Below are 9,624 nucleotides of genomic sequence, written 5' to 3' on the forward strand. Positions count from 1 at the left end.
CCTCATGTAATAAGTGTCCTGTTTATTTTTGAAAAAGTCTAAGATTGTGAGTTGAAATTCTTGCTAATTGAATTAGTGGCATGATCCTGCATAATTGCGGCCGAAGATCATTGAGCGTTATTAGCATTTGGCTCATCACAAGTGGAATCGTAATGATAAAACCCAAGTTCATGCATCCTGTTAATATTTTAGTATTAGTAAATAAAGCTTATAATATAAATTTTAATTCCTAAGCCCTTTTTCTATAATGGTGCTACGTGTTTTGATGATGGGTGTTTGAATAGACGAGTAGATAGTAAAATTTATTAAAAGGCCCAAATCATTTTGATTGTAAAATAAATAAAATATTATAAATAAATGAATTAATTAAAATATTTAGGATTTGATGATAATCTCATCACAACCCCTATTTATTAAAATATATAATAATCTTGAGGTCTAATGATAATTCCATTTTATACCTCATAAGGAAAGGCAATCAAATAATTAATTAAAATTGTTTCAGGACTAATGATAATTGCATCTTAGACTTTAGGCTTTAAAACTTAAAGTTTTGTTAGGATTTAATGATAATTTCATCTTAAATGCTACAAATTTGAAATAAAGTATATAAAATCTTTCAAGGTTTAATGATAATTAAATCTTATAAATCAAATAAAACTAAAATAATTGAAGGTTTAGTGATAATTTCATCTTAAATCCTTAAATTAAAAAATAATAAAATCCTTGGAGTTTAATGATGATTTCATCTTAAACTCTATAATTGAGTATAATTAAAATAATTAAGTTTTTTTGGGGTTTAATGATAATTTAATCTTAAGCCCTACAATTTAAAAGTTCTTTGGAGATTTAATGATAATTTCATCTTAAATCCTATAAACAAAAATTAATATTATTTTTGAGTTTAATGATAATTCCATCTTAAGCTCTATAAATAAAAAAATAATAATAAAACCTTTGGGAAATTTAATGATAATTTCATCTCAAATCTTGCAAAATAAAATAAAATAAAGATCATGGGTTCGATGATAATTGGATCTCAAACCTAAAGAAATAATAATTAATGATTTGTTGGGCGTAATGATAATTTCGTCTTATACCCAATAAGATAAAATAATTAGATTAATTTTTCTTAAACTATTCTAAAGACAATAATAAATTCAAATGTAATATTATTCTTGTATGGAAATTATTTAATCAGTCGGGAGCTACAAATTTTTGAAAAATCCAGCTTTTGGGAGCATCTTGCTAAATCTCTCGATCAATTTGTGAGTAATATATGTGTTCAACTCATAATTTGCATTTGTACATAATGAGGCGCACCACACACATAATACCCTCAGTTATTTGGACACCGATGATGGGATCAACAATGGAGAGTTGAAAGTTTTCACAATCTATAGGAATCCCTAGGAATTAAATGACACTTTTTCCGGTATTAAAGTTTTAATCAAGGAAAGGGAGGAAATTAATAAAATATTAAGTAGGCATCACTTGTATCACATCTATATTTGACTCATTTTAACAATATTTGTATTTAATAAAATAACTGAAACTTTTTAAAATAAAACTAAAATTCAATTTCTTAAAAATAATTGGCTTCTATTTTTTTAATAATGAGATTTTTAAAAAATAAAAATTAAAAATATTAAAACCAAAAATCTATTTTAAAATCCATTTTCAATTTCAAACATATTTTAATTTTCAAGTTAATCTAATTTCTAAAAATTTTAATTTATAAGTTAATTTTTTCAACAAATTTAATTTTTAAAGCCCAATTTAATTTTTCAAACGGAATTTAATTTTCAAACCAAATTTAATTTTCCAATAAAATTTCATTAGATTATTCATCAAATTTAGAAGCCTCTTTCAAATAAAAAGTTTTCAAAAAATAAAAAATAAAACAAAGATCAAATGGAGTCAAAATTCACTTTTAGGGTTGCTTCACTTACTTGTGTATTTGACTTACCCTAATAGTGAGATATTTAAGCGTTTCTATATTTATATTTTCGATCAAATGCAAGGAACTAATATTATAAATTAAGCTCCATTTCAAATTATTGACATTAATTCATTTCAGCACATCCTTAAATCCATCCACCCTTTTGGGACGATGTGGGATGCCTAACACCTTCCCCACAAGTATAAGGACCCCGAACCTTGAATCTCTGGAATAGAAGTGGATCATTTTCTTTAAAACAAAAGTTTTGAAAATATAATAAAAGGTTTTCTCTATTTTTCCTGCAAAAATTAGAGTGGTGACTCCTCAACTTTCCGCTTTGATGTGAATTGCCTAGCAACCGCAAAATACGTTGCGACAGATACATTCTTTGTTATTGGGTTTTATCACAATATGGGATGAATTTTCTCAAGAATTTTTAGCTCAATATTTTCCACTAAGCACGACAGCTAAGCTAAGAAATGAGCTAACTTCTTTTAAACCTAGAGATGATGAGAGCTTGTATGAAGCATGGGAGAGATACAAGGATTTGCAAAGGAGATGTCCACACCATGGGATTCCTAAATGGATGCTTGTTCAGCACCTTTATAATGGTGTTTCTTCAGCTATTGGGAGTACAATTGATGCATCTTCTGGAGGTGATCTTATGGATAAATCTGAAGATGAAGCTTTTTTTGCTTTGGATAAAATTGCTTATAACAACTACCGGTGGAGTTGTGAAAGGAATGAGATTAAGAAATCAGTTGGTATGTTTGAGCTTGATGCCATGAATATGATTAATGGAAAGTTTGATGTTTTGACAAGGAAGATGGACAAGCTGAGCATAAAAGTAGATTCTTCAGTTGGAGGTTCAAGTAATTCAGTAGATGTTGGAGTTGCAAATGTGAACTATGCTACTGATTTTCCTGCATTAGGTCAAGACTTTTCAAGTGAACAAGTGGATTATATGGGGAACTATAATCAAAGGCCAGGTGATAACCCATTTTCCTATACTTATGATCCAGTATGGAGAAACCACCTAAATTTTTCTTAGGGAGGTAGACAAGGACAACACTAGAACTTTTAACAACCTCATGCATATCAATAACATCAAAATTTTTAGTAGAATATAGATCCTCCTGGAATTCCTAAACCTCAGAATGCATCTGCTCCACATAACTACAACAACCTCCACCACAATAAGCACAACTAGACAAGATAGTTGATTAGAAGCTATGATTGAGACTCTACTAGCAAGCAATCAAAGTTAGCAAGATATGATTTCTCAACTAACAACTAGAGTGGATTAAATGGCAACACACAATAAGATATTAGAGAATCAAATAGCTCAATAAGCAAGCTCTTCAAATAGTAAAAAATTTGGGAAACTTTCTAGCTAATAAGAAAATTCAAGGGAGCATTGCAAGGCTATCACATTAAGAAGAAGTAAAATTCTAGAAAGTGGGGACAAAAAGGATGAAGAGAAAGTTGAGGAAGAGAAAAATAGAGAGAAAGATAAAAAAAGCGAAAAAGAGAGTTTAGTGGAAGAAAAAGAAAGTAAAGAGAAGGATAATGAAAGGAAGAACCTAAATATGTGGCACCCAAGGCTTGCATTCCACCTTTACCATCCCCACAGAGATTTTAGAAAGCAAGGTTAGGTAAACAATTTGGGAAGTTTTTAGAGGTGTTGAAGTCTTTGCATATGACTATTCCTTTACTGATGCCTTAGCACAAATGCCTTCATATGCCAAGTTTTTGAAGGAAATTTTGTCTAACAAGAAGAAGTTGGAAGAATTTAAGACAGTAACTCTTATAAAAGAAAGTAGTGCTATTTTGAAAAATAAGTTTCTATCCAAGTTGAAAGATCCTGGTAGCTTTTCAATACCATGTCACATTGGATATGTCAGTATAGATAAAGCTTTATGTGATCTTGAAGCTAGTGTTAGTTTAATGCCTTTGTCTATTTATGAGAAGACGAAGATTGGAGAAATGAAGCCTACCACCATTTCACTACAGTTAGCAGATAGGTCTATTAAATTTACTATTGGGGTGATTGAGAATGTGCCACTGAAAGTTAAAAAAATTTTCATACTAGTGGATTCTGTAGTATTAGAAATGGAAGAGGATGTACACATTCTTATTATTCTTGGTAGACCTTTTCGCGCTACCACTGGAGTTATTATTGATGAAAAGAATGGAAGTCTTACATTGAAAGTTAGAGAAGAAAAAGTTTAGCTCAATTTGTTTCAAGCAATGAAAAAGAAAGATGATTCAAATTAATGTTTGAGAGTTGATGTGATAAATGAGTTGGTTGAAAAAGTGTTCAAAATGCAACATCTTGAAGATCCTTTAGAAGCTTGTTTGGTCCACAACATCACTAAAGGGGATGAAATTGTAGAAGCTATAGAATATGCTCAAATTTTGGAAGGAAATTCACCTTTACCTATAGCTAGTGTTGAGAAGATTGAAGATTTAAAGTAAGATGCTACTTCACTAGCAATTCTTGAAGAAAGTGAAGCACCAAAGGTAGAGTTAAAACCTCTTCCAACAAATCTCAAGTATGCTTTTCTTAGTCAAAATTCTACATATCCTGTAAATTGAGTGATTGTGAAGTTGAGAAGTTATTAAGAGTTCTTAGAGAGCATAGGAGGACAATTGGTTATACCATTAATGATATTAAAGGAATACATCCTTTTGTGTGCATGCATAGAATTTTATTGGAAAATGATCATAAAGCTTCTAGAGAGTCACAAAGAAGATTGAATCCAAATATGAAAGAGGTTACGAAAAAAGAGATTTTGAAATTGCTAGATGCGGGTATCATTTACCTAGCCTTTGAAAGCACAAGGGTGAGTCTAGTTCATGTTGTACCCAAGAAAGGTGGCATCACAGTAGTGAAAAATGAAAATGATAAACTAGTACCTACTAGAGCTATAACTAGATGGAGAATGTGTATAAATTATAGGAAATTGAACAGTGCAACTAGAAAAGACCATTTTCCATTGCCATTTATAGATTAGATCCTTAAGAGATTAGCTCATTGAAATATAGTAATTGTATAGAGTTAATTATATTAATTTTTGTAAATAGTTAGTCTTTTAATTAATTTTAATTACATTTTATAGTTTTATTTAGCTAAAAGTTAATTTCTTTCATTTTAATTGATGTTTGTTATTTTTAAGGAGGAAAAATTATAAAGAAAAGTGAAAAAATTGGAGAAAGTCTACTTCTGGCAGAAAATCTCATGGCCGGCCATGAGATTTTCATGGTTGCCTATGAGATTGAAGGATCAGGCATGGTTGCCTATGGGATGATAATAGGGCACATGGCCAGCCATGAGATTGCCTCATACACGCATGGCTAGCCATGAGATGGACTTTGGGAGATTATTTTTCAACCAATAGATGTTTAACACATCATCAAAAGTGAGAGAAGGATCCAAAAGAGAGAATGGTTAGAAATTTTGAGCAGAGAAGGGGGAGGGACATTTTTTGGAGAGTCTCTTGGCACCCAAACACTCTAGAAAATTTCATTGTGGAGAAAGAGCAAGAAATTGGAGAGGGTTTTCTTGGAGCATTTAGAGGCTAGAGCAAGGATTCTTCATCAAGCACACTTTCTTTTCTTCATTTGAACTCATTTGTTAATTTGATGTTTGGATTTACTTTTATTGATTTTGAGTTTATATTTAACATTATGAGTGGCTAAATATTTTAGCTAGGAATTTGATATAGCTTGACTTGATTTAATCTCTAGATTTTGATCTAATTTCTCTACTTTGCTAATAGTTATTATTTTGAGTTTAATGCTTTTAAGCATCTTGATCAAATACTTGAATGATTTTAGATTTATAATATATGGTTGGAAAATATGATTATGAATTTGATTTGATAACAACTATCATAGATTTTAATTAAGAGTGAAAACTAAGATTGGGTCAATGGGGTTTTGTTGAAATAGTCCTTTTCTTAATACTCTAATTAACTGAGTAATTCGCTATTGGGAAATAGGGGTTAATTCTTTAATTAGAAGGTTTGATGATACTCGGAAGGGATTATTAAATGTTTTTGATTATTTACCCTTGTAAAAGCAGTTAAAAATGATTATTAGATAAAATTGATTGAGATTAATTATTGGGTCAAGTGAAATCAATGTCCTTTTATTAGTTAATTTCATTTTTAGCTTAATTTTAATTTGTTGAGTTTAATCCAATTTGATACTCTAGATATTAGTAAAATTAACATAGATTTTGGTAATTAAAGACAATTCTCGTGGAAATGATATCTTACTTACTCTTTATTACTTATACGATTCCATGCACTTGCAAACGCGTATCAAGTTTTTGACGCTGTTGCCGGGGATTAGCAACTTTAATGTCAAAATAGTTTATTTTATTTGTAATCTAGACATTTTTATTTTGTTGAATTTAATTTTGTGCTTTGGTTTTGGTTATTTTTCAGGTGGTTTATGAGAAGATTGGTTGACTCCAGCTCATTACAATTTGATCCTGAAATTGAGAGAACTTGCAGAGAGAATAGAAGACAAGTTAGAGAAAGGAAGAAGACTGAAAAAGAAGCTAATATTGAAATGGATGACATGAATCCTAGAGTTGTGATTGAGGAAGTGGTGGATGAAGAGCAAGAGCCATGAGTTCCAAGACAACAAAGGAGGGTTTTACGGGATTACATTAGACTAACGGTGTTCAGTTCTACATCGAGCATTACAAGACCTCCTATGTAAGCTAATAATTTTGAGTTGAAGCTTGGTCTTATTCAGATGGTTCAGACTACATATCAGTTTGGAGGGACTGCAAATGAGGATCCCAATGTCCATTTAGAGAGTTTTTTCATGATATGTGATAAACTAAAGTTCAATGGAATATTGAATGATGCTATTAAATTGAGACTCTTCCCATTCTCTTTAAGGGATAGAGCAAGAACATGGCTAAATTCTTTACCTGCTAGGTTTATCACTACATTGGAGGATTTGGCAGAAAAATTCATGGCAAAGTTCTTTCCTCTAACTAAGACTGTGAAGCTGAGAAATGATATCCAGATGTTTACTTAGATGGATATGGAGACACTTTATGAAACTTGGGATAGATTCAAGGATTTGGTGAGAAGGTGTCCACACCTGGCATGCCTAAGTGGTATGCAGATTTTATAAACTATTTGGTATGTGGAATCCTTTCACCTGATTTGATATGGCAACAAAAGAAGAGATATCATTTTGATATTAGAGATTATGATTGGAAGGAACCATTTTTGTTCAAAAGATGTGGAGATGGGCTGATTAGGAGATGTTTAGCTGATGAGGAGATAGAGGATGTAATTAAAGATTGTCATTCTTTACCATGCGGGGGTTATATGAGTGTTTCCAAGACTTTAGCAAAAGTAATTCAAATAGGGTTCTTCTGCCACATATTTTTAGGGATGTGAGGAATTTTGTGAATTCTTGTGATAAATGTCAAAGGTTAGGAAATATCTCTAAAAGAGATAAGATGCCCCTCCAAAATATATTGAGAGTGGAACTATTTGATGTATGGGGTATTGAATTTATGGGACCTTTTCTATAATCCTTCGGGAATAAATATATTTTGGTTGGAGTAGATTATGTGAGCACATGGGTTGAAGTTATTCCATCTCCAACCAATGATGTTAGTGCTGTGGTAAAATTTCTCAAGAAGTTCATTTTTACAAGATTTGGAGCTCCACATGCCATTATAAGTGATGGAGGTTCTCACTTTTGCAACTATCAATATGAGAGATTAGTGCAAAAATATAGAGTTAAACATAAGATTGTAGCACCATACCATATACAAACTAGCGGTCAAGTAGGGATTTCAAATAGAGCGTTAAGAATTATTCTTAAAAAGACAGTGAATAATTTAAGAAAAGATTGGTCATTAAAGTTAGATGATGCTTTTTGGGCCTATAGGATAGCTTTTAAAACTCCCATTGGTACAAACCCTTTTAGATTAGTTTATGGAAAAAATTATCACTTGCCTTTGGAGTTGGAACATAGAGCATATTAAGCTATAAGAACACTGAATTTTGATTTGAAGGCTGCAGGAGAAAAGAGAATGTTACAACTAAAAGAACTTGAGGAGCTTAGACTTAATGCCTTTGATAATGCCATGCTTTATAAGGAAATAATTAAGAGATGGCATGATAAGCACATTAGGAAGAGAAAATTTAAGGAGGGAGATGTTGTTTTTTTGTTTAATTCCAAGTTAAAGTTGTTTCCTAGAAAATTGAAGTTCAGATGGTTAGGGCCTTACGCAGTTACAAAGGTATATCCACATGGGGCTATTGAAATAGGGAATGAAACTTCAAAAAATTTTAAGGTTAATGGCAAAGACTTAAGCATTATATTGTTGGAGAGCTTACACAAAAAGTGGTAGAGGTTTCATGGCTTAGTTCCCTAAATGGGGGTGTTTGAGTGACTTAAAGTGGAAGGTCAAGCTAAAGACCTTAAACTAGCACTTCTTAAGAGGCACCCCAAGCTTTATTTTTGTAATTTGATTATTTTTTCTTTATTTGAATTTTAAAATTTTAAAATTTTAAAATTTTATTTTGGTTTTTACCCCATTCAACTCAAAGGTCACATTTGTTTATCATTTGTAGGTCAATTATGAAGATTAGGCAAATTGAAAATTGTGAGAAGAGGAAGAATGCAATTCAGCTATTTCAGGAAAAAAATTCTGCACTTTTATTGTCCCTGTGAAACAGTAATTTTGTTGGATTTGTGCTAAATTGCTAATTTTGAAAATGTGACATATAACACATGTTTAATTGAGTGATTTAGGTATTTTTGTTGAATGAATTTGAATGAGGACCAAATTTGATGTTTTAGATTGATTTGAGCTTTATTAGAGCACAAAAATTATGTTTGTTGAATTTTACCTTTTTGGTGAATTTATGGTTTTGATTGTTTAGTATGTAGATTTTTAAGTTACTGTTCATGCTACTTAACACACTGTTTTTCATGTTACTTATGCAAATTATGAATGCTTAACATGTATTTTAGGTGCTGCTAATGTAGTTGCTTGAGTTTTAGCTTAGGTTTATGCTAGATTAAACTATTTTGAGCTATTTGAATTTCTATATTGTGCGCAAATTATGCTAGGTTTATGCTTAAGCTTTCATGTGTTTATGTTGTGTGTTACTAGTTTTTTAGAGTTTTTGGGTAAAATTCTTAGTTTTCTGGTGTTAGTAGACATTTAGAGTATACTGGAGGTTAGGGTGACCGTAAAATAGCTTTTGGAGTGTTTTCAACAAGTAAAAATCTCAATTTTGCAAAACTTGCCAAAACTTGCAGATGAAGTTGCTTGACCCTATATCGCTACCTAGTGTCACCTGCTTAACCCAATGTCATTTTGTTCATACCCTATGTCATTACCCAGTGTCACTAGTTTAGTAACAATAACTCTAGTATTCTTTTCACACACTTTCCCTGTGCTTACCCTAAGTCATTACCCAGTGCCATCATGCTTAACCTCATGTCATCTTATGCATACCCAGTGTCGGTACCTCATGTTAATATTAGGGTTAAGTTTCATTAAAACCTGACATGTTTTTCTCTCTTTCCCTATCTTTTTGGCTTGCATTACCTTATGCCGTCGTGCCCTCCCTCACCTTTTTCCTTCAACAGTTAATAAAAGCGATTTAAGGTAGTTTTCTTTAGCT

At 31.4% G+C, this 9,624-nt stretch overlaps 2 non-coding genes across 2 annotated transcripts; both read right to left on the reverse strand.

Moving 5' to 3' along the window:
* Positions 1-2,411: 2,411 nt before the first annotated feature.
* Positions 2,412-2,518, reverse strand: LOC131170196 (small nucleolar RNA R71). The gene has a single exon (XR_009141132.1). It is a non-coding gene; the product is annotated as a small nucleolar RNA R71 (small nucleolar RNA).
* A 4,452-nt stretch (positions 2,519-6,970) lies between these two features.
* On the reverse strand, positions 6,971-7,076 carry LOC131169790 (small nucleolar RNA R71). The gene has a single exon (XR_009140702.1). It is a non-coding gene; the product is annotated as a small nucleolar RNA R71 (small nucleolar RNA).
* Positions 7,077-9,624: the final 2,548 nt, after the last annotated feature.

The sequence above is a fragment of the Hevea brasiliensis genome, chromosome 1 (genome assembly GCF_030052815.1).
Source record: "Hevea brasiliensis isolate MT/VB/25A 57/8 chromosome 1, ASM3005281v1, whole genome shotgun sequence".
NCBI lineage: Eukaryota > Viridiplantae > Streptophyta > Magnoliopsida > Malpighiales > Euphorbiaceae > Hevea > Hevea brasiliensis.